At 36.5% G+C, this 27,863-nt stretch overlaps 1 pseudogene; it reads right to left on the minus strand.

Annotated features, from left to right (window-relative positions):
• Positions 1 to 4,087: 4,087 nt before the first annotated feature.
• Positions 4,088 to 26,324, minus strand: LOC107847641 (annotated as a pseudogene).
• Positions 26,325 to 27,863: the final 1,539 nt, after the last annotated feature.

Genomic DNA, 27,863 nt, shown 5'->3' on the forward strand with positions numbered 1-27,863 from the left:
TTGATATTTCGATTTGATTTTCAATTTATAGGTTGACATAATTCGATTTTCGATTTAAATTGAAATAAACCAAAATTTTTCATATATATTTTTTAATTATTATATATATATATATATATATACTAGTTTAGGTGTACGCGCCTCGTGCGTGTACCTCACTTTATTGAGTTCAAACGTTATACTAAACAGGATATTTGTTTAAATAATAAAGATGAATACAGTAATTAAATTCAACATGTTTTGAAAATTTTATTTAATTAACCTAACTTTTTACCAAAAAAAATTTCAAAGCCGATCAACATTCATCTACCACCTGTAAACTGCAACGAAATAATACTTTGATAGGGACATCAAAACAATATAATTAAAAATTTCTCAAAGTCGTTTGCCACTCATCTACCACCTGTAAACTATAACAAAATAATAGGACAATAGAGATATCAAAATAATACAACTAAACTTTACCTTTCCGACCTAAAAAAAATTTTCAAAGCGGATCGACATTCATCTACCACCTTTAAATTCATCTATGGCCTATAAATTACAATAAAATAATACAATCGTGACCACAAAACTTCAGTTTTGATGAAAATAATTCTTGTCTGAGCGAAAATTTTGGCACTAACGAATGACTTGAATGAAAACAAAGAAGATATATATATATACATACATACACAAACGTTGAATTCTATTATGTTGACAAAAATAGTGAAGAAGTCAACCGAATCAAGTTAGATGAACATCAATCATAATTTTTTTAATAAGTAAACTAGTTTCTTCTCTAGTTTAACGTGCATCTTAATATTTCTAGAAGTATTTCGTTGATAGAGTTATTTTAGGAGTATTTTTCTAGTTATTTTAGGAGTATTTTTCTATCTTATTTTAGGACTATTTTTCTAATTGCTCAGTACAAAAGAAAATATTAATTGATTCTCCTTTCATATATTTTAGGAGTCCTATATATTTTAGGAGTGTAGTTAATATAATAAAAATAGTTAAATAATAAATTAAAGAAAATAGTGAAAAAATAATTTTATCTAAAAAAGAGTCTTTTAATGAAGGACAAAAAGTTCAAATCACTTTTCCAGCTTCACACTTTTAATATATTATAGATATATATATATTATTTATAATATCCAAGCCCATTACCTATTTAGGCTTTAGCTACAACCCACTACTGCATACAGTCCAAAGCCCCAAAATCCAAATACATTCAGCAATCGAAATCGAAAGTTACTTTTTGCATTGATTTTTGCAACCAAAAGTTAATATATAGTCCTCCATCTGATTTTTGCATTGGAGGTGATTATTCTCATTTGTCACCTAGAAGACTTTACAAGTTTATATTGATTTTTCTTTAATGTAAGAAAGTTAAACCAGTTCGATTTACAAATATAATTTAGCCTATTAAATAGATCCAAAATCGAAAAACCGAAATTATTAAACCGAATAGAACCGAAAAAAAATTTACATAAACCGAACCAAACTAATTAGGTTTGGTTCTCGGTACACCTAATTTCATAACCGAAAACAGAAAAAATCAAAATAAAAAAATCGAACCCAAACCAAAGTACCAAATGCCCACCCCTAATTTAATATTTATTGTATCATAGGTTATCTTTATCTTGCATGACTCCAAGAAACGTCACCATCTTTTTCCTATTTTTTATCTACATTTGTATAAAATGGCTTTATTAGCTTTTCTGATATATGAAGATCTTTTTGATATTATATGGTGATAAAGATGGCAAAAAACTATCAATCCCACAGATACCATGCGTAAACTAGGAAATTAGAACTTTATGTCAAAAGCACTATCACCGTGTAAGAAGGGTCACATTAATATGGATATCGATATATACACTTCTTGAAACTGATATATTCACTTCGAACACTCTCCACTACTCTTTCCACAAAAAATGGTTGGATAAGTTCAACATCATTCTGCAGTTCCCTGCAATGCCCAATATGAGGTATCAATATGCCCCAAGAATTTGTAAATGAATGAATCATGAAAACTACCAACAAAATCTGAATAGCAACACAATGATATGTTACCACACGCTAGAGGCTGGCTGCTGACGACAATATTTCACCTTCACAAGGGCCAAAGTAACTTTACATTATAAGGTTTGGTGCAATCAGTCTTTCAGGTGCTGGTAAACCTTGTCTATTTCAGAGAGTCCTATTCAGCTGGTGTTGAATGGACACTGCTAGGATCTGCAAATCACGCCACACTAAGAATATTGCAAGTTGACTACCTGTAAAATCGGTCCCAAAGACGAAAAAGTTAAGGAGGGCTAAATCAAGAAAGGTTGTTCTTAATTACTATTCCATTCAATTCTGATAATGCTTCGACTTCAACAATTCCTTCCTCCCCCAAGTCAAATAGGGTGGGTACCCCATTAAAACTAGAAGGAAAACAATAAGCACAACGGAGAGAAATGGATAAAGTTCCATTAAAGCTGAAACTAAAATTTGGACGAACAGTAACCAGATTGGGAACTAAAAGAAGAAATTTTGATGCACAATAGCAAGGAGAGCAGAAAACAAGCATCTGCATCGAAATATCATGCCACAAAAGAGTGTTTATTCTCCTCATATTAAATTCGTCTTTACCTCTGATATTATCCTTCCACCAGAATCCAGCAATGTCTCTCAGATGCCATTGAGACACTGACAAATTAAAAAAATTTGCAGAACTAGAAAATTCATTTAGAAGTCCTAGGATATCATCGGTTCTGATTGATAATTCAGCTCGACCTGCTCAACACTGGCACAAAGAAAGCAGAACACAACACCAGGAAATAAGGAATTAGTTATCGTGGTAGGTAAGAAGCACATCAAACTAAAAAGACATTCACAAGAATGACGAAAAAAGACAGGAATGAAAGGATAAAATATGATTATTTTGAGGATAGATGTAACCAGATTAATCTATGTATTATCCTCCTATGCAGAAGTTTGGGTTTCATTGAATTATAGAGTTTTCACCACACCTAGAAAGTGCACTTTAATACAGCAAGGATTTACAAGCTACCAGAATAACTGTAGGTAATTGGAATAGCAGATAACTTCTTAGCTTACAAACCTTTGTCCCCTTTTGTTAGTAATTGTACAAATAATCACTTAGCATAAGTTGACAAAGTACGCCAAGGACTTCTCCAATACACAAAACATGTACTCGTGATAAAAGAAAATTTGATAAAATACAAGATGTAGACCTCACATGAATAACCTATCATTCAGATAACATTTCACGATATTTTCCATTTAACTGGTGAACTGGTATATGCTCGCATAAATGCATAATCACAGATATATCCCTTTCTACGTATCTGAAACCTCCTATTCTACATGACCTGTTTCTCTTAACATTCTTGTATCGCTGTCAGTGGCTTGGTATGACTTATGGGTCTAAAATTGAAGGAAACATTTTAAAAATATTGATTAAACCACAATATGTATGTTATATTCCAAAAAGTATAATATCCAGGCGAAATATGATCCACCACAAAGAGCAACAATTATCTATCGACATCCATTAGGTGCTCCAAAAGGTTAAAATATTAGAGATAATCCTTGAACTGCTTTGACCCCTTTAAACAACAGGTTTTCTTTCTCCATATGGTCATAATGAGGTAGGGCTGGCAACGGACCGGAACCAGAACGCCGGACCGGTTTAACCGATACCGGAACCGGTACCGGAACTTCCTTACCGTTTTTGCTGCCGGAACCGGTGTTACCGGAACCGGTCTTACCGGAATTTTTTCGTTGTTCGGACCGGTCCGCTTGCTACCGGTGTGGACCGGAGCGACACCAGAATTACCGGAAGAGATGACATAGTGTACAGTAATACAGTTTTTGTTTTACAATTTTAATTTAAATTATCTATATCTTAACTTAATGGCATTAATATATAAGTTTTATATATATAATAACTTATATAATTTATTAATATATCTTAAAAAGTTTAAAATTTTAACATAAAAAATATAAGTTTAAGTTAATATAATATTTTTAATAAGTTTAAGAAGTTAAAAAATTTGCTAACAAACAAAATTATTACAACAAACAAAAGACAAACTTTAAAACAAAATTAGGCGAATAACCGTTATATTTATTCAAATTTCGTACGTTGTACATTTATTACAAAGATATTAAATGAAAATTTAATCTACGCAGCCACCTTCTAGGAAGAGTTCTGTTTGAATTAGATCTCTATTGTAGAATCTTATTAATATCTAAATTGTCTATAATTTTTTTGGCGTAACTTTTCTATTTCTTCGGCCGATAAATATTCCGAAATTGGTCTATTTCCTTGTTCCTCCATTGCTTCCATGCCATCATCACTATTTTCCTCAAAAATTTCATCTATTTTGTCTTCAATATGGGGCGGTAATTTGGGGAGCCCAAAATTTCTTCGTTCAGCATTGATCCAATCTCTAAATAATACCAAAATCTCCAAACTATCCCTTGCTAACGAATACCGATAATCTCTTATTATAAATCTTCCTGCGTTGAAAGCTTGCTCTGAAGCAACTGAAGAAGCTTGAGTTGATAGCAAATCTCGAACCATCCTTGAAAGTTTTAGAAATTGTCTGATACGGTCTTCCACCACAATAAAAGTTGTTGTTTTCCAGTTTCATCTCTAATATTTTTCCGATCCTGCGAAAGATACGAATCAAAACCATTACTCCTACATTGAAGACCAAGTTCTTTGCCCATCTCGTCATCTAAATCATCATATCTACGTCTAGAAGTAGGAGGTTCGATCGGCCCAATATTTTGTTCCATAACTTGATACAAGTTATATAAACTCCTAGCTGTAGATACTATGATAGCACAACAAGTTTCAACTGATAGTTTTTCATGACGTCCAATTTCTAAATTGTTGTATAATTTTCTAACAAATATCATTGTACCATGTTCTTTATAAAATGGTTTAATAAATTAGTTGCTAAAAGAATTTGTGGAATAGGAAAATAATATTTTTAAAATTTTTCAATCATAGCTTCAATTGCCTCTTTGTTAGGACATATTTTTTTTATATTCAGCAAGTACTTTAGAAATAGCAGTAATAGTTACTAAAACAGAAGAAATAGTTGGAGTATATTGAGCAGATACTGTGTTCGTAGCTTGATAAAAAGTTTTCAAAAATTTACAAAGTTCTTTCAGTCCAATCATCTTCATCTAGCATTAAATTAACATCCTCATTATAAGAACTATAAACTAATTGTATAGGTTTACGATATATAACAGCAACTTCAAACATTTGAAACAAAGAATTCCATCTAGTAGGAATTTCTTTTGGAACTTTTCTATATGGAAGGTCACATTGTTTTACATTTAAGTTTAAAATCATCCATTACACCCTTTCTTTTATTTTTAAACATATAACAACAAGCAATTCCCACTTTAAGACAACCATTTCCAAACAAATGAATACCATCATGTACTATCAAATTTAAAATATGTGCAGAACATCTAACATGAAAATGATCTTCATTCATTAAACATAATCTAGTTTTTAACTCGTTAATAACTTTCAAATTATTACAAGCATTATCTAATGTGCATGTCATAGGTTTACCAATAAATCTAAAATATTTCATGCTCTCCGCTATTGTACTAACTACATACATACCGGTTTTAGACCCGTCAACATATTTATAAGTAATAATTCTTTTTTGCATGTTCCAATCGTGATCAATCCAATAAGCCGTGAGAGTAAAATAATCATTACCGACAACACTAGTACCCATATCAGAAGTAATAGATATTTTACCATCAAATTTATAAAATAAGCAACGAAGAAAATGACAATGTTCAGCTTGAAATTTAAAAATATCATTTTTAATTGTATTTCGTGAAAAACCTTTAAAAGAGGGATTATATACTCATTGAATATAATGAATAAAACCGGAATGCGAAGGAAAACTAAAAGACAAACCCATAACAGCAACCATTTTCGCTAGTTCTTCTCTATCTACATCTTCACTATATGTCGATGATGAACTTGCTTCAGCCGGGTTAAATATGTCTAAACGCGTTTGAACCATATTACCTCCTACAGATTCATGTACAAATGTTGTACCATCTTTTTTTGCCTTAACCTCATCTTTTAGACGAATAAATTCTTTATTACATCTCATTAAATGCGTAGTTAGAAACCCTGTCCCACCATTTTTTCCCCCGGTCAAATGTTTAAAAATATTCTTGCATTTATAGCAAGTAGCAATACCTTTTACCCTATCATGCTCCATAAATTTTCAAACTAAAGACCTTTTAGTACGTTCAGTACCTTTGGCCCTAGTGAATTCCGGTAAAGGGGGAAGTTCTTCACCGTGTTTCGGTAACTCCATAACCGAACTAGTAAGGGGTAGGGGTATCACCTAACTCTTATTCTTCTATATCATCTTCCTCCGGTAAGTCTTCCTCAAAATTATTATAACGCCTACTTAGGGTCTCATTATCTAATTCCATACCGATACCAACATCGAAACCATTAGATTGTGATAAAGAAAACTGTAGGGTGTAATGAACTAGTACTAGCCTTACTTTTTTTATTTCTACGAAAAACCTTACCAAAGCTTGTTTTTTTACCACTACTATTTTTTCCGAAATCCATAATTTAAATTAAAATATTAACACAAGCAATACAAATATTATAAATTACAAAATTAATGTAAGTAACAAATGTAGATACTAAAAAATAAAAATATAGATATTAACGAAAATAAAAAGAGCTTAAAGTTGGAACGATTATACCGAACGTCTGCGTAAAAGCAGATGTATACCAAATGTCGGAATTAAAAGATGATAATTGAAGGTTATAATATCTTCAAAAAATCTTCAACTCCAACTAATATAATAATTGAATCTTCAACTCCAACTAATATAACAATTATAAATATTTAGGGCGAATGTGATACTAAGAGAGAGTGTAAGAATTGATAATATTTGTGTGAAAAAAGAATTGAAAAGAAGAATATTTATAATGAAAATTTTAAGGGGTGGTGTGGGGTAATTGAGGAGGGATGGGGTAATTGGGAGGAGGGGGGGCAACGGCTAGAAATCAACGGACAAAAGAGCCGTTGCCAACCAAATCCCAATTTAAAAAAAAAAAAAAAAAAACAGAAATTAACGCGTTCGCCGGACCGGAATCCGGTCAACCGGTACCGGAAATATCGGATTTTTTCGACGCTCCGCACCGGTAACGTTATCCGGACCATTGGGTACCGGTATACCGGACCCAACCGGAACCGTTGCTTACCAGAACCAGAAACCTAGCGGAACCGAAGTTGGCGGACCGGAACGGAATTTTCCGGTTCCGTAGCCAGCCTTATAATGAGGGCCAAATCGACCAACTCCTACACTCTATTTCTTCATATGTTAGTTAGAGATGTTATCTTTTAGCTTGAGATAAGATCTTATCGATTAGTTTGAGGTAGTCTTTTATATTTTACAAAGGTACGAAGTCGTAATAGTCAGGGGTGGATGCACATGGTGTTTACCGGGTGCTTGAGCACCCACTGACCCCGGTAAAATTTTTATATTTTATATAAAAAATACAATAAAATCAGTTATGATGTATTGTTAAGCACCCGTAGACAAAAGTGGTGGTTTGGAGCTTTGCCTTTGATATGGAACTTCAGTACCGTGAGCACCCACAACCTTCAAATCATGGATCAGCCCCTGATAATAGTCTTAAGAGTTTTTACTTGTTTTGAACTCTCTATCCGACAGATAAGGCTTTATTTATTCATCTTGTTTTATTAACTCGGAAAAGGTTGTTGCCATGTGACTAGGAGGTCATGGGTTCAAGCCTTGGAAACAACCCCTTGCAGAAATGTAAGGTGAGGCTGAGTACAATAAATCCTTGTGGTCGGACCCTTCCCCGGACCCCGTGATAGGATCTGATTTTATAGGATCTAAATTGATCTGATAAAATCAGATCTGATATATTACTAAATAGTTTAGGAAATTAGATCAAATAAAATCATTCCTTGATTCCTAGATCACCTAGAATCAAGGGATATGATTGCTAGTTTGTTTGCTTTTCTAGACTATATATTTGAACCTCTATAGATGAATAAAATGTATATTTTTGGTCCCAAAACTAACATGGTATCAGAGCAACTTTATTCTTGTTACTTACGAATAAAACAAATTTTCTGGGTTGCATTACCCAACAGGCTCAATAGAAGCTGAGAATTCTGTTAACAAAGTTTCGACCGAAACAACAATGAAGTTATGGTATGATTTTTCCAAAACACACGGGCACAATCGTGAGACTTGCTGGAATGTCCATGGAAAATCACCTAGCTGGAATAAAAAAGGTGCATACAACCATGGCAGACAAACCTTTCAGTATACCAGAGAAGAACCAAGGCTGCAATCTTCTCCAAAACTATCATCATTCACCAAGGAGAAATTAGAGCTACTGCACAGACTTCTCCAAATCAATAAACATGGTCTTTCTACTCCCACTTGTTCTTTTTCCAAAACAGGTAATGTACCATCGATTTTTTTTAGTACAGATTTAAGTGGTATAAGTTCTTGGATCATAGATTCAGGGGCCAATGATCACATGACATGAAATTCCCGTCTTTTCTCAACTTACACTCCTTCAACAGGAAATAAAAAAGTCAAAATTGTTGATGGTTCCTTCTCAGCAATTTCATGAAAAGGGACAGTCAAGCTAACATCTTTTTTGACTCTTTTTGATGTCCTTCATGTTTCAAAATTGTCTAAAACCTCAATTGTCGTGCTTTTTTTGACTCTATTTCATGTATATTTAGGACAAGGTCTCGAGGAGGAGAATTGGCAATGGTAGAGAGTCTAAAGGTCTCTATTTTCTAACAGTTCAACTTGTTTGAACTCTGTTCTAGTTGATAATAAAATCATGTTATGGCACTATAGACTTGGTCATCCTAGTTTTCATTATTTGAAACTCTTATTACCTCAGTTGTTTGAGAATAAAAGTACATCTCTTTCAAGTGTGAATTTTGTGAAATGGCTAAACACATACATTCATTTTTTTCTTCCCAAAAATACCATGCCACAACCCTTTAAGTTAATCCATAGTGATGTTTGGAGACCTTCTAGGATTGCAACTGTAAATGGTAAAAGATGGTTTGTGAGTTTCATAAATGATCATGACTAACTTGGGTGTACCTACTGAAAGACAAAGAGGAAGTAACACATATATTCGAGGCTTTTTATGTTATGGTTGAGACACAATATCATTAGAAGATTCAAATATTTCAGAGTGATAATGGCAGAAAGTGTTTTAATGACCGCTAGGCAATTTTTTCACTTCCAAGGAATAAACTTGATCCACGTGCTAAAAAATATGTTTTTGTTGGCTATGCCCCTAGACAAAAGGGATACAAGTGTCATGACCCAAATACTAGGAAGGTTATTATCACAATGGATGTCACCTGTTTTGAATCTCAATTATTTTTTAGATCTTCAAAAAGGATAAACATAGTGAACATTCGCGGGATGATAAGGATCCTCGTGATCTCACATCAGAAACAAAAGGATCCAAGTTTTATGATAGATACGGGATATAGTACTTTTGATGATAACAACCTAGATAAAGTAAGAGATCCTAACTCAAATAGTGAAAACAAGGAAATCGAGACGATAGAGCCTTTTCATGATACAATTAATGACAAAGACAGAGAACAAACAAAAGAATTACAGGTTTACATAAGTTTCCGCCCCGCAAGATCTCACTGATATACAAGGTAATTCTCTAAAATCTAATTCTGATATACCCCTTGTTTCTTTAAACCTTGACCTACTAACTGCCAAATGTAAAGGGGTACGAAAAGTCACTATCCCCACGTCAAACTCTGTGTCATATAGAAAATTATGTCATTCCTATATAGCTCTTCTTTCTCAATTTTCTTTCTCAATTATGATACCAAGAAATGGTGCAGGATGCTTTAAATGTTCCCGAGTGGAAGAAGGCAGTTCTAGAGGAGATGAATGCTCTTGCCAGAAATGAAACTTGGAAAATGGTGGAACTACCCCGTGGAAAGAAAACAATGGGTTGCATGGTATTCACCATCAAAATTTGATCAGATGGGTTCGTAGAGTGGTATAAGGCATGTTTGGTAGCAAAGGGGTTCACTCAGACCTACGGGATTGATAGGTCTTGACTATCTTGAGACATTCGCTCTAATTGTTAAGTTGAATTCAATCAAGGTTCTTCTAACCTTCGTTGCCAACCTTGATTGACCCCTTCAACAACTTCATGTGAAGAATGCATTCTTGAATGGAAAACTCGAAGAAAGGTATGGAAGTAGAGTGCGCAAGCTAAAGAAATCTCTCTACGGGCTCAAACAATCTCCAAGAGCTTGGTTTGAGAGGTTTAGGCAGTTTGTAAAAAGACAAGACAGATCATACCATGTTCTTTGACATTTTCTTGAGGGAAAGACGACTATCCTGATTGTGTACGTCGATGATATCAAACTTACAGGAGATGACTTGTCTATGAAGAATTTAAAAGAACAGTTGGCCTTGGAGTTCGAGATCAAAGATTTAGGTCAGTTGAAATATTTTCTTGGCATAGAAGTAGCGAGATCAAAAGAAGGCATTATGGTGTCACAAAGGAAGTATGTACTGGAAAAAATAAAAAAATACAATGATGAAAAACTATCCTAGTAATAGGTGCGTCTTACCTATAAAAATAAAAAGACGTGTCTTTATGGTTGTAAGTATTGAGAAATTTGCGAATGATTGCCATTGGCCATATTGCTCATATAGATCTTGCCCATCGGGCATGGTGGCACATCCTTCTTGATTGGGCATCTTTCAGAGAGGAAACTGCATATGAATCAGGCACACTCTAACCCTTGAACTTGTCCAACTGAAACACCTATTGTTCCTAATATAAAATTCGAAAACAAAGAAAATTCAATTGACCAAATACAGTGTCAGAGACTAGTAGGGAAGTTGATCTACTTGTCACACACTCGAGCTAATATAGCTTTTGTTGTAAGCTTAGTTAGTCAATTTATGCACTCTCCATAGGAAAAGCACTAAGAAGCGGTCTACAGGATTCTAAGATATCTAGAAAATTCACTAGCTAAAAGGATTATTTTTCTGAAAGAGTCGACATAGGGGCACTGAACGCTTTACAAATGCAGATTATGCAAATTGGGTAGGTTCTACTATTAACAGAAGGTCTACGTCTAGATATTGTACATTCATATGGGGAAATCTTGTGACTTGGAGGAGTAAAATAGAAGAATGTTGTAGCCCGTAGCATTGCTGAAGCTAAATACCGGTCTATGGCTCATGGGATATGTGAAATGATTTGGCTCAAGAAGATGATGGAAGAACTGAAAAGCCCGTTTACTCTACCAATGAAGTTGTACTGTGGCAACAAGGCTGCCACAAGTATCGGTCACAATCATCTTTAACATGATAAGGACAAAGCATATTGAAGTGGATAGACACTTCATAAAACAGAAGAGTGAAGAAGGAAGTGTATGCATGGCCTTCGTCCCAACAAGTCAACAAATTGCGGATATTTTCACAAAAGGCATGGCTAAACCAAAATTTGATATTCTTGTAAGCAAGTTAGGCATGACAGATATATACATGCCAACTTAAGGGGGAGTGTTGATTTGTGAATATCTAACTAGGATAGAGTCTGATTTTGTAGGATCTAAATTACAACAACAACAACATCAACAACCCAGTATATTCCCACACAGTGAGGTCTGGGGAGGGTGAAATGTACGCAGTCCATACCGCTACCTTCGAAGAAGTAGAGAGGCTGTTTCTGATAGACCCCCAGCTCAAGAGAGAGAATAGTATAGCAAGTTCGTAATGCAACTCGAAACAGGATGTATAACACAACAGAAATAAGCGATAAAAAAATAACAATAAATATCAAGGAATACAAAATAAGTACAAGCAATACGAAATAAGAAATAGGAAAATAGATACTCTCCTTGTAGTAAACAATACACTCACAGACCTAAGAAGACTACCACCCCCACACTCTCCTAACACCTAGCCACAACCCACACACTCACACTAGCCTTCAACCTTAATCTGCGACCTCCACACCTTCCTGTCTAGGGTCATGTCCTCAGTAAGCTGCAGTTGTTCTATGTCATGCCTAATCACCTTCCTCCAGTATTTCTTTGGCCTACCTCTACCCCTCCTGAAGCCATCCAAAGCTAGTCTCTCACACCTCCGAACAGGGACATCTGTGCTCCTCCTCATCACATGCCCAAACCATCTCAACCTATTTTCTCTCATCTTGTCCTCCACCAAAGCCACTCCCACCTTCTTTCGGATAATCTCATTCCTGACTCTATCCCCCATAGTGAGACCACACATCCAACATCCTCATTTCCGCCACCTTCAATCTTTGGATATGGGAGTTCTTGACTGGCCAACATTCAGCTCCATACAGCATGGCCGGACGGATTGCCACTCTGTAGAATTTTCCTTTAAGCTTAAGGGGTACCTTCCTATCACATAACACTCCCGAGGCAATCCTCGATCTGATAAAATTAGATCTAATATACTACTAAATAGTTTAGGAAATTAGATCAAATAAAATCATCCCTTGATTCTCAGATCACCTAGAATCAAAGGATATGATTGATAGTTTGTTTGCTTTTCTCTACTATATATTTGTACCTGTACAGATGAATTAAATGTACATTTTTGGTACCAATACTAACAGATGACTTGACGATTAATTTTTGATGATATCTCTGTGTTCCCGTCCTATTCTTCTCTCATTTTCCTAATCTAATTTTCTCCAGATTATCCCATCTTCCTTTTTGTCCTGCATCAGCCGGACGCAAGGATATGCCACTATTTGATTGTTCTAATAAAAAGAAACCATTCCTCAAAATACTGTTTTACTGATCTAGCAATAAGACCTTAAAAGCTCCATACACTAATCAGTTTTCTCCTTTATAGCTTCCAATATGTTAGCTTATTCAAATAATTATGATGCATAGGGAGGATATTATAAAGGCTCAAGAACAAAATTTCATGCTAAGAGTCAAACAGATACCATTGGCGAAGTTTAAACATCCCAGTGACAATCTGCATTGGTATGCCCATGATGATACATTCGCTTACTCCTTCAATCTTATCATCCTTTCCATTTACAGATGCATTAAACAGGTGGTCGGTTGTCTTCTCAAATGAAGCTAACATCAGTACACTATCTTTCATTTTCTGAACACCGTGTCTGGTTATTCCCAGGACATCACCCTATGATAATAACAACGAAATGTCGATTAAGCTCAATACTTTGGTATTAAAGGCATCCAACATGTTTTTGGATGATGAAAAAAATTCTAGGAGAAGTACCTTATATGTCATCAGATCTGCAAGAAGCATCATGTGCCGCAGGTCTATTGTCATTCCATGACTTGACATGGTATAATTAATCTCATCAATTATAGAGACCCTCGCTGCTTCTATGCCGAGAGTTTGCTTCACCTCCATTATATCATTGTTCTTTGTATTACGTCCATCACTTCCTTCGGTGCCCATTACGGCCAAGAGACCGGTTCTGCTAAGGATAGAGCAGGAATCATGTAAAATTTCTATTTCATAGCAATAACGGCTTGGAGCATGATATCACAGAGAAGAAACCAAAAGCCTAAGTTGCTGAAAATTCAACCGACACAATAGAGTAAGACTGTAATTTTCTTGTACATTTCTTCACAGTAATTCAACTGACACAATAAAGTAGGACTGTAATTCTCTTGTACATTTCTTCACATAATCCAAAACTAGATCAGCCAGCATTATTTTGACAATTTCATTTTGACTAGATGAGCCAATAGTCTTCCAATTAACCCTCATGAGACAATAAAATACAGATTTTCTGCATGTTTTTAGAATCCTTTTAATTTTTTAAAATGATACAACAAACTGGTCTTAAAAGATCCAAATCATGTCCTTGTGTTTACAATTGTTCCATTAATTGTCAGGTTTCTCAAGAAATTGTTCCATTAATACCTTGCGTTCTGATTAAAAAGATAAATTTCAAAGTTGTTCCTTACTTGATTATCGAAATTTACAGACCTAAACAGATAACTAAATATTCTAAACTTCTTCCCCATTTTAAAAACTTAGATGAATCAACCAGGGGAGAGCCACACCTAAAAGCTAGCTATTTAGATGGGAGAGTCCAAGGTTATATAAGTCCCACATCAGCTCATTAACCGATTTAGGGTTTTTTGCAATAGGACCATAACAAACTACCACGTTCCGCATCCGCAGTCCTCGATGGCTCCACTCTGGGTAGCTTTCACTCTACTTGGGTAGGTGCTCTTTCCCAGGTACCTTTTTCGAATCAGACGCCCAGGTGCCTCCATGGCACGGTGGGCACGGAGGGTGATGGATGACTCTAATACCATTGATACAACCCAAGGAGAACCACACCCTAAAAACTATCTATTAAGGTGGGAGAAACCAAAATTATATAAGCCCCACATGAACCCCCCATTAAACCAATATGGAACTTTTTACAAGAGAATCATAACATTAAATTTTTAGATGAGGTAGGTGACACCCTTCAATATGGTATCAAAGCCTAAGAATCATGGTAGAGACCAAGTAATCGTACCAGCCGACAGCCTTATGTTAGCATAGACATAAAATACAGCTCGTATTGTCCTCTTTCGTATATTTTACATCCTAATTGCATTTTAATATTTTCAATTAGTTTGACATATTTTTGTGATATTGAGTTTATGTCCTTTTTAAAAGAAAAAATTGGGGATAAGGGAGGGGATTACAATGTGGGGAATCAAACCCTCACCAACAAGGTGGGAGTTCAGGTAACTAATCAACTAAGCTACTAAAATTCCCCTACTGAACTTATATCTAAAATCATTAAAAGCACACATAGGATGCATTTGTAGGTTACAAAGAGTAAAAATAAGAAACAAAACACCTTTAGAGGATTTAATGTGTGTTTGTAGCCATTGATTAGTTAAATAGATTGTTTGCTAATGAATTCCAATTTATTTGATGCATACAAGATTAGACGAATATCTAATGTTGCAGTTATAAATAACTATTCTGTTGAAAAATAGAGCTATAAATAATTTAAGAAAATCAAATTGGTATGGGGACCATTTTTGGCCTGAGGGTAATGCATCTAGTCACAAGAATATTGTAGAAAGTTAAAGGCTTGATACACCATACTGAGCACATCCTAATGATGTAGAATTTGGAAGGTGTACAAACTTACCCTTCAACAAGAAACTCATATGTTTCTCCTTTGACATCATTTTTACGATCTTTTTGTTGTTCTTTGTTCACCACGGCCCTTTGAACCATAGTAATACCCTGCCATCCCAAGAAGATTTACAAATATAAATCAACAGAGTAGTTCAGCTAAAACAGATTAATCAATAGTCATCTGAAAATCCACAGATTTAATTTAATTTTAATTCAACCTTGATGATTGTCATACCTTCACAACAACAGAAGGCAGCTTATTTTTCAGCCGGTGCAGTTCAAACTGCAGTTTAGCTTTATCAGCGTGAGGAAAAACTTCTAGCTTCCTGGGATTCAAAACTTTTACTTGCTGCAGCAAAAAGGAATTTCACTCAACAAGATGTCATTGATTGATAAGCAGCAGAAACAGAAACACAACTTAGCTTACATGTTCATTCAATTTTAATTTTGACGTCTGCAAAACTGATTGCTTTACACTATGATCAATACAGAGCTGTGACACCTGAATTGTCTCCATATCAAGTGAAATAACAATCTTTACACTCTTAGCCATCTGCATAGAAAATAAATGTTCTATTCAAAACGAACTTTGTTCAATGGCTTTATGAGAGCTTTGCAAATTTATCAGGGAATTTGAATGAAAGAAGAAATGGCAGGAATCATAATATATCCCTCTGAACAGTTCAAGGAATCCCATCGTTCCTGTAAAGATATGGCACCTGAGCCTAACTTAACCCCAAAAGCTAGTTCATGAGAGGAGGATTGCCCAAGTCCATATAAGAAGACCAAGTACCCATCTTTCTTCCGATGTGGACTCTTAGCACTCACCCGCATGTCCAGACCTCGTTAACTAAAGTGAGAGCAATATAATATGGGAGCCCAACATCGGTGAACAAAAAATTTGGATGGGCCTGACTCTGATACCATATAAGGAATGAATCTTGGACCTAACTCAACCTCAAAAGCTAGAACACGAGGGGAGGATTGCCCAAGTCCACATAAGGAGACCAATTACCCATCCCTTTTCCGATGTGGGATACTTAGCACTCCCCCGCACGCCCAGATCTCGTTAACTGAAGTGTGAACAATATAATATGGGGGCCCAACATCGGTGAACAAAGAATTTGGATGGGCCTGGCTCTGATACCATGTAAGAAATGGATCTTGGGCCTAACTCAACCTCAAAAGCTAGCTCATGAGGGGAAGTCCATAAGGAGACCAATCTTGGGCCTAACTCAACCTCAAAAGTTAGCTCATGAGGGGAGGATTGCCCCAGTCCATATAAGGAGACCAATTACCCTATCTCTTTTCCAATGTGGGATACTTAACACTCCTGTGCACGCCCATGCCTTGCCTCGTTAACTGAAGCATGGACAATATAATATGGGGGCCAACATCAGTAAACAAAGATTTAGGATGGGCCTGGCTCTAATACCATGTAAAGATATGACACCTGGGCCTAACTTAACCCCAAAAGCTAGCTCATGAGGGGAGGATTTCTCAAGTGACCGCCAGTCCATTCCCCAACCAATGCGGACTTTCACCCACTTCAACATTGTTAAGAGTCCCACATCGGAAGAAGGATGGGTACTTGGTCTCCTTATATGGAGTTGGGCAATCCTCCCCTTATTAGCTAGCTTTTGGGTTGAGTTAGGCCCAGGTGCCATATCTTTACAAGGTATCAGAGCCAGGTTCATCCCCGTTTGTCTCCCGGTCCACGCGCCAATTGGGCCCAGGGCATGAAGAGGGGTGGTGAAGTGGGTAAAAGTCCCACATTGGTTGCGTAATGGACTGACGGTCACTTGAGAAATCCTCCCCTCATGAGCTAGCTTTTGGGATTGAGTTAGGTCCAGGTGTCATATCTTTACAGTTCCTTTCAAGGGATGGGTGATCTCTTTAATATAATTTGGACAATCTTCACCTCTTGAGATAGCGTTTGAGGATGAGTTAAGACCCATGGACCATTTCTTTATCAATGAACAATATTTTACATATTACAAGTAGCTTTTCATGAACTAAAAAGTTTCTCCAGAACAAGTAATCCTATAGTAGGCAACCAGCAATGCTAGAGAAGCTAAGGAGAATCTTGAAACTGTCGCATGAGTTAACATCTTCTTTAGTAGTCCTGTTCCTTCCACAGATCAAGATTCTCTCCACAAATTACCAGAATATGGATAATTGCACGAGAGAGAAAAGGAACAAAATCTCATCCTATTGTTGCACCTGGATTCTCTTTAATGAAGGACGGCAGTGGAATTGTTCAAGGAGCACTGTAGACAGATTGGAGGTGAAGAGAGGAGGAGGTGGAGGCAATATGCTTGGTGGTGGCAAGTGGTGATAAGGCAATGTGCAAGAGGTGAGTAAGCAAGAGGTGAAGGCACAATAAAGGTGCAATTCCTGGCTTAAGGGCGCTGGCAGTAATAAAACGAGTGAACGAGATAGAGAAGGTGTGGAAGAGATAAGGCGGCTGGGGGAATGGTGGTCGGGGCAGCAGATAACAGTCTAAAATTGGTGGACGAGATGGAGAAGGTGTGAAGGAGATAAGGTCGCTGAGGGAATGGTGGTTGGGGCAGCAGATAACAGTCGTATTTATACCATTCAGAGGTGTTTGAAAGATGTTTTTTACAAAGTACAAGTGCTTAAATGGAGAAAAGGGAAGTTGGGGAAAACGGGATAAGTTGAGGTGTCAACCTAGGCAGTGAGCCCAAAAATATTTCATAAATAGAAGCAACTGACCTGCCCCAAAAGAGTTTTTTCAATACGGGCTTTAATCATCCTTGCACCGGTTAAGTTAGCAGCAGACAGAAGTTTTGCAGTAATAATAGGAGTAGTGATCTTTTTTGCTGCATTGATAATTTCTTTTATTTGAGGAACTCCAAGTGTAACATCTACCAAAGAGTTAAAGAAACAGGATAAGATGATACAAAGTCGGCTAGACTAGTCAAAAACCATTTTGATGATGCATACTTAAGCTCCTAATAAACAAAGAATACTCATGCTTGCAACTCCAGCAAAGTGAAAGGTTTTCAGTGTCATCTGTGTCCCAGGTTCCCCAATACTTTGAGCTCCAATTGCACCCATTGCAGTACCAGATTCTAGTCTTTTCAGGTGATATTGAGAGATGCATGTGTCGAGGAACACCTACAAACAAGCAAGGAAAATTAAAACCCACACTTGTGCACAATGTTATTAGTAACTGTATGGTCTGGAGAAAATTAAACTACCTTTTTCTTTTAATATAAGTAGCAAAAATTATCTCTAGTTTCTTTTTCCCTATTTTTCTTATTTCCATTGAAATTATTTCCTCAATGAAGAACTGCTAGTAGTTCTTGTACCAGACACTGAGTTCATGTCAATTTTACATACTGTAGTTTTATTAAGTCAAAATATAGGGGATAACACAGAATTCCCGTGTTTCCAATTTAAATCACTCTGATTAGCACAACAGTTAATATAGGAAAACAGTCTCGTGTTATTACATGGAGGGAGCTAGGAATTAAAACACTGATGGAAGAGGTGCAATGTAAGACAGTTTGAAGCAAATGTGACACATCAAAGTCAAGGAAATGATCCCTTTGCTCAAACTTACACGACGCTCTTTCTATTTTTGGACCTACCTAAATATTTGACACTTAAACAAAACAGGTTATTGTATATGACTTTCAAATTTGAAGAATTCATATTCATATTCCACGGGGTACTTGCTACCTCCCATTAATACACAAGTACTAGGCAACTCTGTCCAATAAAGGCTTGAACAGACAGGAACAAATCACATACTCCCCCTGTCCCATTTTATGTGGCATCCTTTGACTTGGCATGGCGCTTAAGAAAAAAAGGAAGACTTTTGAAACACGCGTCTCAAGATAATCCTCGAATATTGTGTGCATGTAAATCATTTCATTAAGGCTAAAAGGGAAATTTTAAAGTTATTTTTTTTTCTAATTATAGTAAGGTGACATTCTTTTTGGGACGGACTAAAAGGAAAGTGTGCCACATAAAATGGGATGGAGGGAGTAGTATTATGCCTAGCTGGAATTTGAACCAGAAACCTCACATTCTCAACCTAACTCATTGACCTCTAGGCCACACCTTGCATGCAATTCATATTCTTTTACCTATTAAATTTTGAACTTTGATTTTTTTTTTTCTTTGCAGAACTTACATCTTTTCTAATTTGAAATTAAAACACAAATTCATTCAAAAAAAAGGATCATTTTCTGAGACAGAGAACAAATAAATCTAATTGGTTAGCATCACATATCATCAAACAATTAGTTTGCTAACTTTTGACTGACAATAAATTACTCTCTGTCTCATTTGGTGCTATGCAATTCTCTTCTCAATAGTCAAAAACTGTATCTCCTTTACAACTATATTTTAAATGTGTAGAAGAACTTTTATACTCCATTGCACATACTACAATTTTTCATCATACATGAGCACATAAAACTTTTGGAATAGATTCTGAATCTATATATTCAATATTTGAATTAGTAGAGTGGGGTGCAAATAAAAATTCACTGAATCCACTTAGCAAAGCAAACCCTGCCACATATAATGCTTATATCAAACTATATGAAGTTTCCACTAAGGAGCAACAAAGATTTAAATCTTGCTTGTCCTCGTTATTTACTTTTGTTTTTTTATAACCAAGGTGTCCGGGTAAGCTTGCACGCACCTCAAGTAATCCACGGGATACATGCCACCTCACAACAGCATCAAGTGCCAATTAACTCTGTCCATCAAGTTAGAACAGATGGGAAGAGATCACCTAGTGTTTGTCTTTGTTGGGAATAGAACCTGAGACCTCATAGTGCTCAACCCACTTTATTGACCACTAGGCCACACCTTTGGGTGCTATGTACTTATATTTCTATTTTGTCAATCGAAAAACATCTATCAAGTGATATAGTACCAATAAGAATTTACAATCTAGCAGTAATAGAAAACATGTCATATTAAACTCTCATCAAAATAGTAAGTCACTTCTGAATAACTAATCTGCATCATCCTCAATGACGACACATTATAACAAAACTTCATATCTTAATGGATAACCAATTAAAAAGATGAAGGAAAGACAAATCAAGTTATGTAATTGTTGTATTAGTAAACCACTTATAGATGGAGCAAGCAATTAACCAAAACTCCTCTGAACAAGCAACAAGGAACTTCTGAATTACCTGCAGTTGCTTCTTAGTAATACCAGATATGTTTAATGCAATGTTTTCAAGATACTCAAGATCATACCCTGCATACTTCTCTTCACCCAATAATAGGGCTTCTCGTAATTTTTTCAAAGTTTCAGCTAAATCTTTGATCAAAAAATCTGACAGCGAAGCACGAAATGTCTCCAAGCATCCCCCTTAAGGACTCAAATCATGATATGAGAGCCTTTCGTTGACTCTCTCACAGATTTCTGAGTAAGACAAACTCTTCTCACCTCTAGGAGGACATGTTGCCTGTAAATAGATATTAATATCAAAATTTTCTAACCTTCACCAAAAACTGTTGAAAATTCTATTGAAATTGAATTTTTTTGATAGTTCTATTTAAAATGAAGTTCATACCTTAACTTTCATAAATAATCTGCTAAAGTTCAGAGGACATCCTTTTTTCTCTTCCATCTGTGAAGGATTCATGCCATCATCACCATACATGAACTGAACTATACATGAGCTAGCATTTCGTACAGTGCTGTCATAATAAACAGCAAGGTCCTCTAAAGCTTTCATAAGTCGACGAGACATGTATCCGGTATCAGCAGTTTTGACCTGTAGCAATCAAGATGAACATCCAACACTGACAAAATTTTAGCCTAAAATTTCGAAGGAAGACATCAGCATGAATCTATGGAATCCTATGTTTCATGCATATTTGATACGGTTGTGTTAAGCATCCGATACGGGTATGTGCTGTCTTCTTGTCAATTTTTGGTGTCTCCAGGAGAACCTACCCGAAGTATCCACACTCATATCATATCCGTTGGATAGAAGTCAGGGCAGACAAATGAAGAATTCAGGTAAACATATATTATGTTCCAATGAGAAACAAATAATACCACCAACAAATAAGTCACAGAAGGATATCCGTACCGCTGTATCAACATGGCCTTCTCTTCCTCCCATTGTGTGAAAAAAGAACTCAGTTGCTGACAAACCGTCAAAAAAGGAATGAGCTACAAACCCTTTAGCCTGGATCAAAAACCAAACTGTACTCAGCACTCCACGAGTGTATATACATGCATAAAGTTGAGTGGATAAAAACTGCAACAGTTACTTTAAGCTCTCTTCCTTGAAAAAGGAAATAACTGCAACTGATGAATAAATGAACTATTTTAAAAGGATAAAATGAACTTACACAAAACAGAATCAAACTAAGATTTTAGTTTGGTTAGGGTGCAAGAGGTTGGAATAGTAGACATAATGTTCTTTTAATCCCACAAAATTTTGACGGAAATAAAGAAATGAAACTTTAGTCTTTTGAACTGTAACAAACAATTTGAAAGTACTCATTTATAAAAATAGTCTTTTGACCTGTAACAAACAATTTGAAAGTACTCATTTATAAAAATGTTAAGGGCTATAAATTAAAGTTATAATATCTGAAGTGCAGCAAAGGTATGTAAATCAGTAGCCAGATTCCAAAAATTGAAGAGGTATCCCTGTCTCATTCTTGTAGGGCATCTATAAGACCTTATTACTTTTTCTTGACAATTATAAAGACAAAAGCAAAACTTATAAGAAAAAAATCCGAAAATGAATTCTATAAGACCTTATTACTGATTCAACGTCATTTAAATATCCTTCTTTACAACGAAATAAAATAACTAAATACAATTCTTTTGATTATCATTTGGATGGAACTTGACTATCCTCAAAATATCTAGAGTTTCTCTTTCCAAATTGTCCGCCATATACAAGTGGGCATGGTCACCATTTGCTTGACATTTAGTCATGCCTGGCCTGCTTCTGCAGCTTAGGAGATCATAGGGAGTGTTAAGCGTCACCAATTGAAGTCCCACCATCTTTATGAATAAATGCACCAGCTAAATAGTCATCTGCGGTGCATATTCAAAAGGCTCATAGTTTATGCCTTTCTCCACACAAATAACACCTAGCTCATAAGTGAACACCCCTCTTCTGCAAGTTCTTGTGTTTGGCATGACTCCTTTGTCGCTAACCATGTGAAACATGCAACTTTTTACACAACTTTCGGCTTACAATCTTCTTTATGGTCATTGCTAATTTTGTTGGCTAGAACTCATAAACATGTGACATTAGTTGACAGTAAAAAAAGCACTGTGGCAAATGGTTTCCGTGTTACGGTGTCTTCAGAACTGGAGAGTTTCGGGGAAGTTTCCAAGATAACATAAAATTCGCAGCTCTTCTAATTTCCAATCACTTAATTCCTACTATATTGAATTCCCCAACTATTTACTCTCTGTTAGCAGCTTGCAACGCCTGTATCGCTCCTAGAGCACAAAGATCAGGGAATTGTTTCAATGGACAGTGACATAATCCAGTTGGTTTTCCCAGAAAGATGTTCCTACCATTAACAAATTTGAAACCAATGTTTTATACATTCCAGACCAACAGGATCTGGAGCTTTTCCATAATCCAATTCTATATGGAGTAGTTTCTACCATTGTACTCCAATGATGCCCCACATCATATTTCTCTATAATGACATCTTTCCACAAGGTATTAACTTGAAAACAATATCTCCACAACAATTTAGATAGTATTAAGTTGTTGAGTCACACGATGAAGATTTGGGAGAGGGTGGTGGAGCGGAGGTTGATGAAGATTGTGTCTATTTCGGAGAATCAATTTGAATTTATGTCTGGTTGCTCGACAACTGAAGTAATTCACCTAGTGCGGAGACTGGTAGAGCAGTATAGAGAGAGGAAGAGGGATCTTCACGTGGTGTTTATTGACTTGAAAAAGGTGTATGACAAGGTCCCTAGGGAGGTTCTTTGGAGATGCTTGGAGGCGAGGGGGGTCCCTGTGACGTACATCAGAGCGATTAAGGATATATATGAGGGGGCGAAGACTTGAGTAAGGACGGTGGGAGGAGATTTTGAGCATTTCCCAGTCTTGACAGGGTTGCACCAGGGATCAACTCTTAGTCCGTTTTTATTTGCAGTGGTGATGGGTGTGTTGACGCGGAGTATACAAGACGAGGTGCCTTGGTGTATGCTTTTTGCGGATGATGTAGTTTTGATTAATGAGTCGCGCCAAGGTGTTAATGATAAGCTGGAGGTTTGGAGGCAAACCCTGGAGTCTAAAGGTTTCAGTTTGAGTAGGACCAAGACGGAGTATTTGGAGTGCAAGTTTAGTGACTCGAGGCAAGAGGAGGAGATGGTAGTGAAGTCGGAATCTCAAGCAGTCTGCAAGAGGGATAGTTTTAAGTATCTTGGGTCTACGATCCAGGGGAATAGAGAGATAGATGAGGATGTCTCTCACCGTATTGGGGCAGGTTGGATGAAATGAAGGCTCGCTTCGGGAATTTTATGTGATAAGAAGGTGTCTCCCAAGCTTAAAGGCAAATTCTACAGAGTTACAGTTCGGCCGGCCATATTGTATGGAGCGGAGTGTTGGCTAGTTAAGAATTTTCATATCCAAAAGTTGAAGGTGGTGGAAATGAGGATGTTGCGTTGGATGTGTGGTCTTACAAGGGCAGACAGGGTTAGGAATAAGATTATTCGGGAGAAGGTGGGAGTGGTATCGATGGAGGATAAAATGCGGGAAGTGAGGTTGAGATGGTTTGGTCATGTGATGAGGAGGGGCACGGATGCCCCAGTTCATAGATGTGAGAGGCTGGCGCTAGATGGTTTCAAGTGGGGTAGGGGTAGACTTAAGAAATACTGGAGAGAAGTGATTAGACGTGACATGGACCAGTTACAGTTCACTGAGGACATGACCCTGAATAGGAAGGTTTGGAGGAAAAACACTAGTATAGAGGGATAAAGTGGGTGGTTGAATTGTAGTCAGTAGTTAGGTGGGCTTTGGTGTCTTTTGTTTGGTAATGTACTTTATTTTTGTGGATGTCGTATCTATGTTAGTTTTATCATGTTTCATGCTTTGGATGTTTTTGTTTATTGTCCTGTGTCTTGAGCCGGGGTTCTATCGGAAACAGCCTCTACTTCTTTAGAGGTAGTGGTATGGACTGCGTATATTCTACCCTCCCCAGACCCACTAAGTGGAAATATATTGGATTTGTTGTTGTTGTTGTTGTAATTTAGACAGTAAACGGGTGGGCAGGTGAGAAATCACATTGGAAATAGACAGACAAATGGTCACTACCACTATCTTTTAAAAAAAAAAAAAAGGCAGCCCGGTGCACTAAAGCTCCCGCTATGCGCAGGTTCCGAGGATGGGCCTGACCACAAGGGTCTATTGTACGCAGCCTTACTTTACATTTTTGCAAGAGGCTGTTTCCTAGGCTTGAACCCGTGACCTTCTGGTCACATGACAGCAACTTCACCAGTTACTCCAAGGCTCCCTTTCTGGTCACTACCATTATCTGCTAAATGCATATCTCACCTATGGCATATAGGCAATCATTTAATAGTACAAGTACAGCCATCGATGTGAATGAGAAACTACTGTAACATATGATCCACTGGAAAAACTAAAGATGAAAATGCATTACTAAAAAATTAGAAAAGGAACCATCATACCTGTATCTGTATGGTGGCAATACATTGATGCAGCTAAATTAATTGGATTGAGAAAATTAATAAAAAGAAGAAAGTAAAGAAGATTAGCCCAGTTAGGACAGGAATAGGAGGATGCTCTCAGCAATCCCACCTACTACTGATACAGGTAGGCGTATGAGGAAAGACCTTGAGCTCTTGTCAGAAGAGAAAATGACTAACTATCCAGAGCATAACAAAAAGATAAAAGTGTAGCATGAACTACTCACACTTGGAAATTTTGATTTGAAGGGAAAATGAGGAAGACTTCGATCTATGAATCCATCAGGAGCACGACGGCCGCCAACGGACTGCTGACCAACACGCGCAATCATCTGGCTTATGTTAATTGGGGATCATTTTGAACCACACTGTGACATGATTAGAGGACTATTTCTCCAGTGTAGTGCTTTCATACAAATCTGATAAAAAAAATTGATATTCAGGCTAACTTGTTCCACCTTCCCGTGTCAAAATCTGACATAAAAAATTAATTAATCAATATCTAACAACTATACTTCTGGGAGAAAGGTTTAAGAAAGAGACTTCAGCATGTCTTCTAACTCGCTAAATTATTAGCTACAGGCCTTAGATGCAAACTGACCACTCAAATTTCTTTTTTTCCAAAGATTTATGGGACCATAAAACGACAACTTGCTTTATGGAAGAAGATTCTCATTACAAGTTGGCACCGTCACTGACTGGACTCTCTTTTTGATGCAAAAAGATATTGTACTCTAGTTGAAGGACAAGACTATAATGTAAGAATCCACATATAATTGGCCGAATTTGAAAATATCTTAAAATGGTTTCTGCAATTTGGCAAGGCTTTGTTACAATAGCCCCCAAACCACAAATTCAAATAAATACAAAGCGTATGTTTTTTTTAAAATGAGCTTGGATACATCAAATTCTCATCATATTCTCTAAATAGGGGTTGCATGGCTTTGCTATTGCTTAGATTGAGCGGAAGAAGCTTGAACAAAGGAATGACAATTTGGACAGGGTATTTCTTTTACTTATTGAGAGAGGACTTGGCAATTTCAGGTAAATTGGGGTTTAACCATAAGAGGGTTAGACTGGTTAGGAGAACAATTAAAGAGAAGTCAGGCAATCCACAATGAAGTGACTGCGAAAAAGAAAGGGCTACTGCACCCAAGGGTGTGGCTTAAGCCTGGCGATGAACCGAAATCGGTACCGCCGGACTGGTTTAACAGGAACCGGTACCGGTAGCAGCACAGTCTTACCGGTGTATTTTACCGGAAATTTTGGCTGGTCCGCACCGCTCCGTTGGTTACCGGTGTGGAACTGGGTCGAACCAGACCGGCAACCGGCCGGATAATTCGAACTTCACCCTTTTTTTTAATTAAATTATATTATATAATTAACTTATATTATATAACTTATATTTTATTAAAATATAATTAACTTAAAGATATATTAATATAATTTTTTTTATTAACTTTTTTTTAATAAATTTAAGTTTAGTATATCATAAAAAGTTTAAAACTTTAACTTAAAGAATATATCTTTAAGTTTAAGTTAATAAATATAATATTTTATAATATATTTTAAACTTAAAAAATATATCTTTAAGTTTAAGTTAATATAACATTTGTAAGAAGTTTAACAAGTTATATTATATTTATATTAAGTTTAAAAAAGAAAAAATCAAACGTTAATTCCGGTGCCAGCGTTGGATCGAAACCGATAAATTGGAACTGAAACTACCGAAAAAATGTCACAATCCGCATCGGTACCAAAGCGTGACCGAAATCGGACCGGTCCAGAATTACTCCAGTCCGCTGCCACCTTTAGTGTGGCCTAGTGATTCAATGAAGTTGGGTTGAACACAGTGAGATCTCAGGTTCAATTCCCAACAGAGACAAACACTAGGTGATATCTTCCTATCTGTGGGTATCTGTTGTTGGTGCGAGGTGGCAAATATTCCATGAAATTAGTTGAGGTGTGCAAGCTAGCCCAGACACCAGGGTTATCCAAAAAAAAAAAAGAGGGTTACTAAGCAAAGGGAGGTTCAGTAGGTTCAGTAGGGTTACCATCTTACCTCTTTAAATTCCTTCACAGCATGCTCCACTACAGATCCTCCCGACCTTATTCACAAACGTTTGGGACATCCAAGTCTATCCAAGCTACAAAAGATGGTACCTTGTTTGTCTAGTCTATTCACATTAGATTGTGAGTCGTATCAACTTGGGAAACACGCACGTGTTACATTTTCACGTAGTATTAAAAGTCGCTTAGAGTCTATTTTCTCATTAGTTCATTCTGATATTTGGGGTCCTAGTAGAGTCAGTTCACCCTTAGGATTTCGTTACTTTGTTACTTTCATCGATGATTTTTCAAGATGTACGTAGGTTTACTTGATAAAAGATCGTTTCGAGTTATTCTCTATATTCAAAAGTTTTTGTGCTGAAATACAAAATCAATTTGGTGTTTCTATTCGTGCTTTTCGTGGTGATAATGCCTTAGAATACTTATCCTTCCAGTTTTAGGAGTTTATGACTCATCAAGGAATCATTCACCAGACATCATGTCCATACACCCCTCGGCAGAACGGTATAACAGAAAGAAAAAATAGGCATCTCATTGAGACTGCTTGCACTTTTCTCATAGAATCCCATGTTCTGTTGCGTTTTTGGGGCGATGAAATCCTCGCATCTTGCTATCTCATTAATAGAAAGTCATCATCTTCGATCCAGAATCAAGTTCCCCATTCCATCCTATTTCCTCAATCACATCTCTACTCTATCCTCCCTTGTGTATTTGGGAGCACATGTTTTGTTCATAACTTAGTCCCAAGAAAAAATAAATTAGCCCCCGTGCTCTCAAGTATGTCTTCCTTGGTTACTCTCGAGTTCAAAAGGGTATCGATGCAATTCACCTAATT

The sequence above is a fragment of the Capsicum annuum genome, chromosome 11 (assembly GCF_002878395.1).
Source record: "Capsicum annuum cultivar UCD-10X-F1 chromosome 11, UCD10Xv1.1, whole genome shotgun sequence".
NCBI classification, from domain to species: Eukaryota; Viridiplantae; Streptophyta; class Magnoliopsida; order Solanales; family Solanaceae; genus Capsicum; species Capsicum annuum.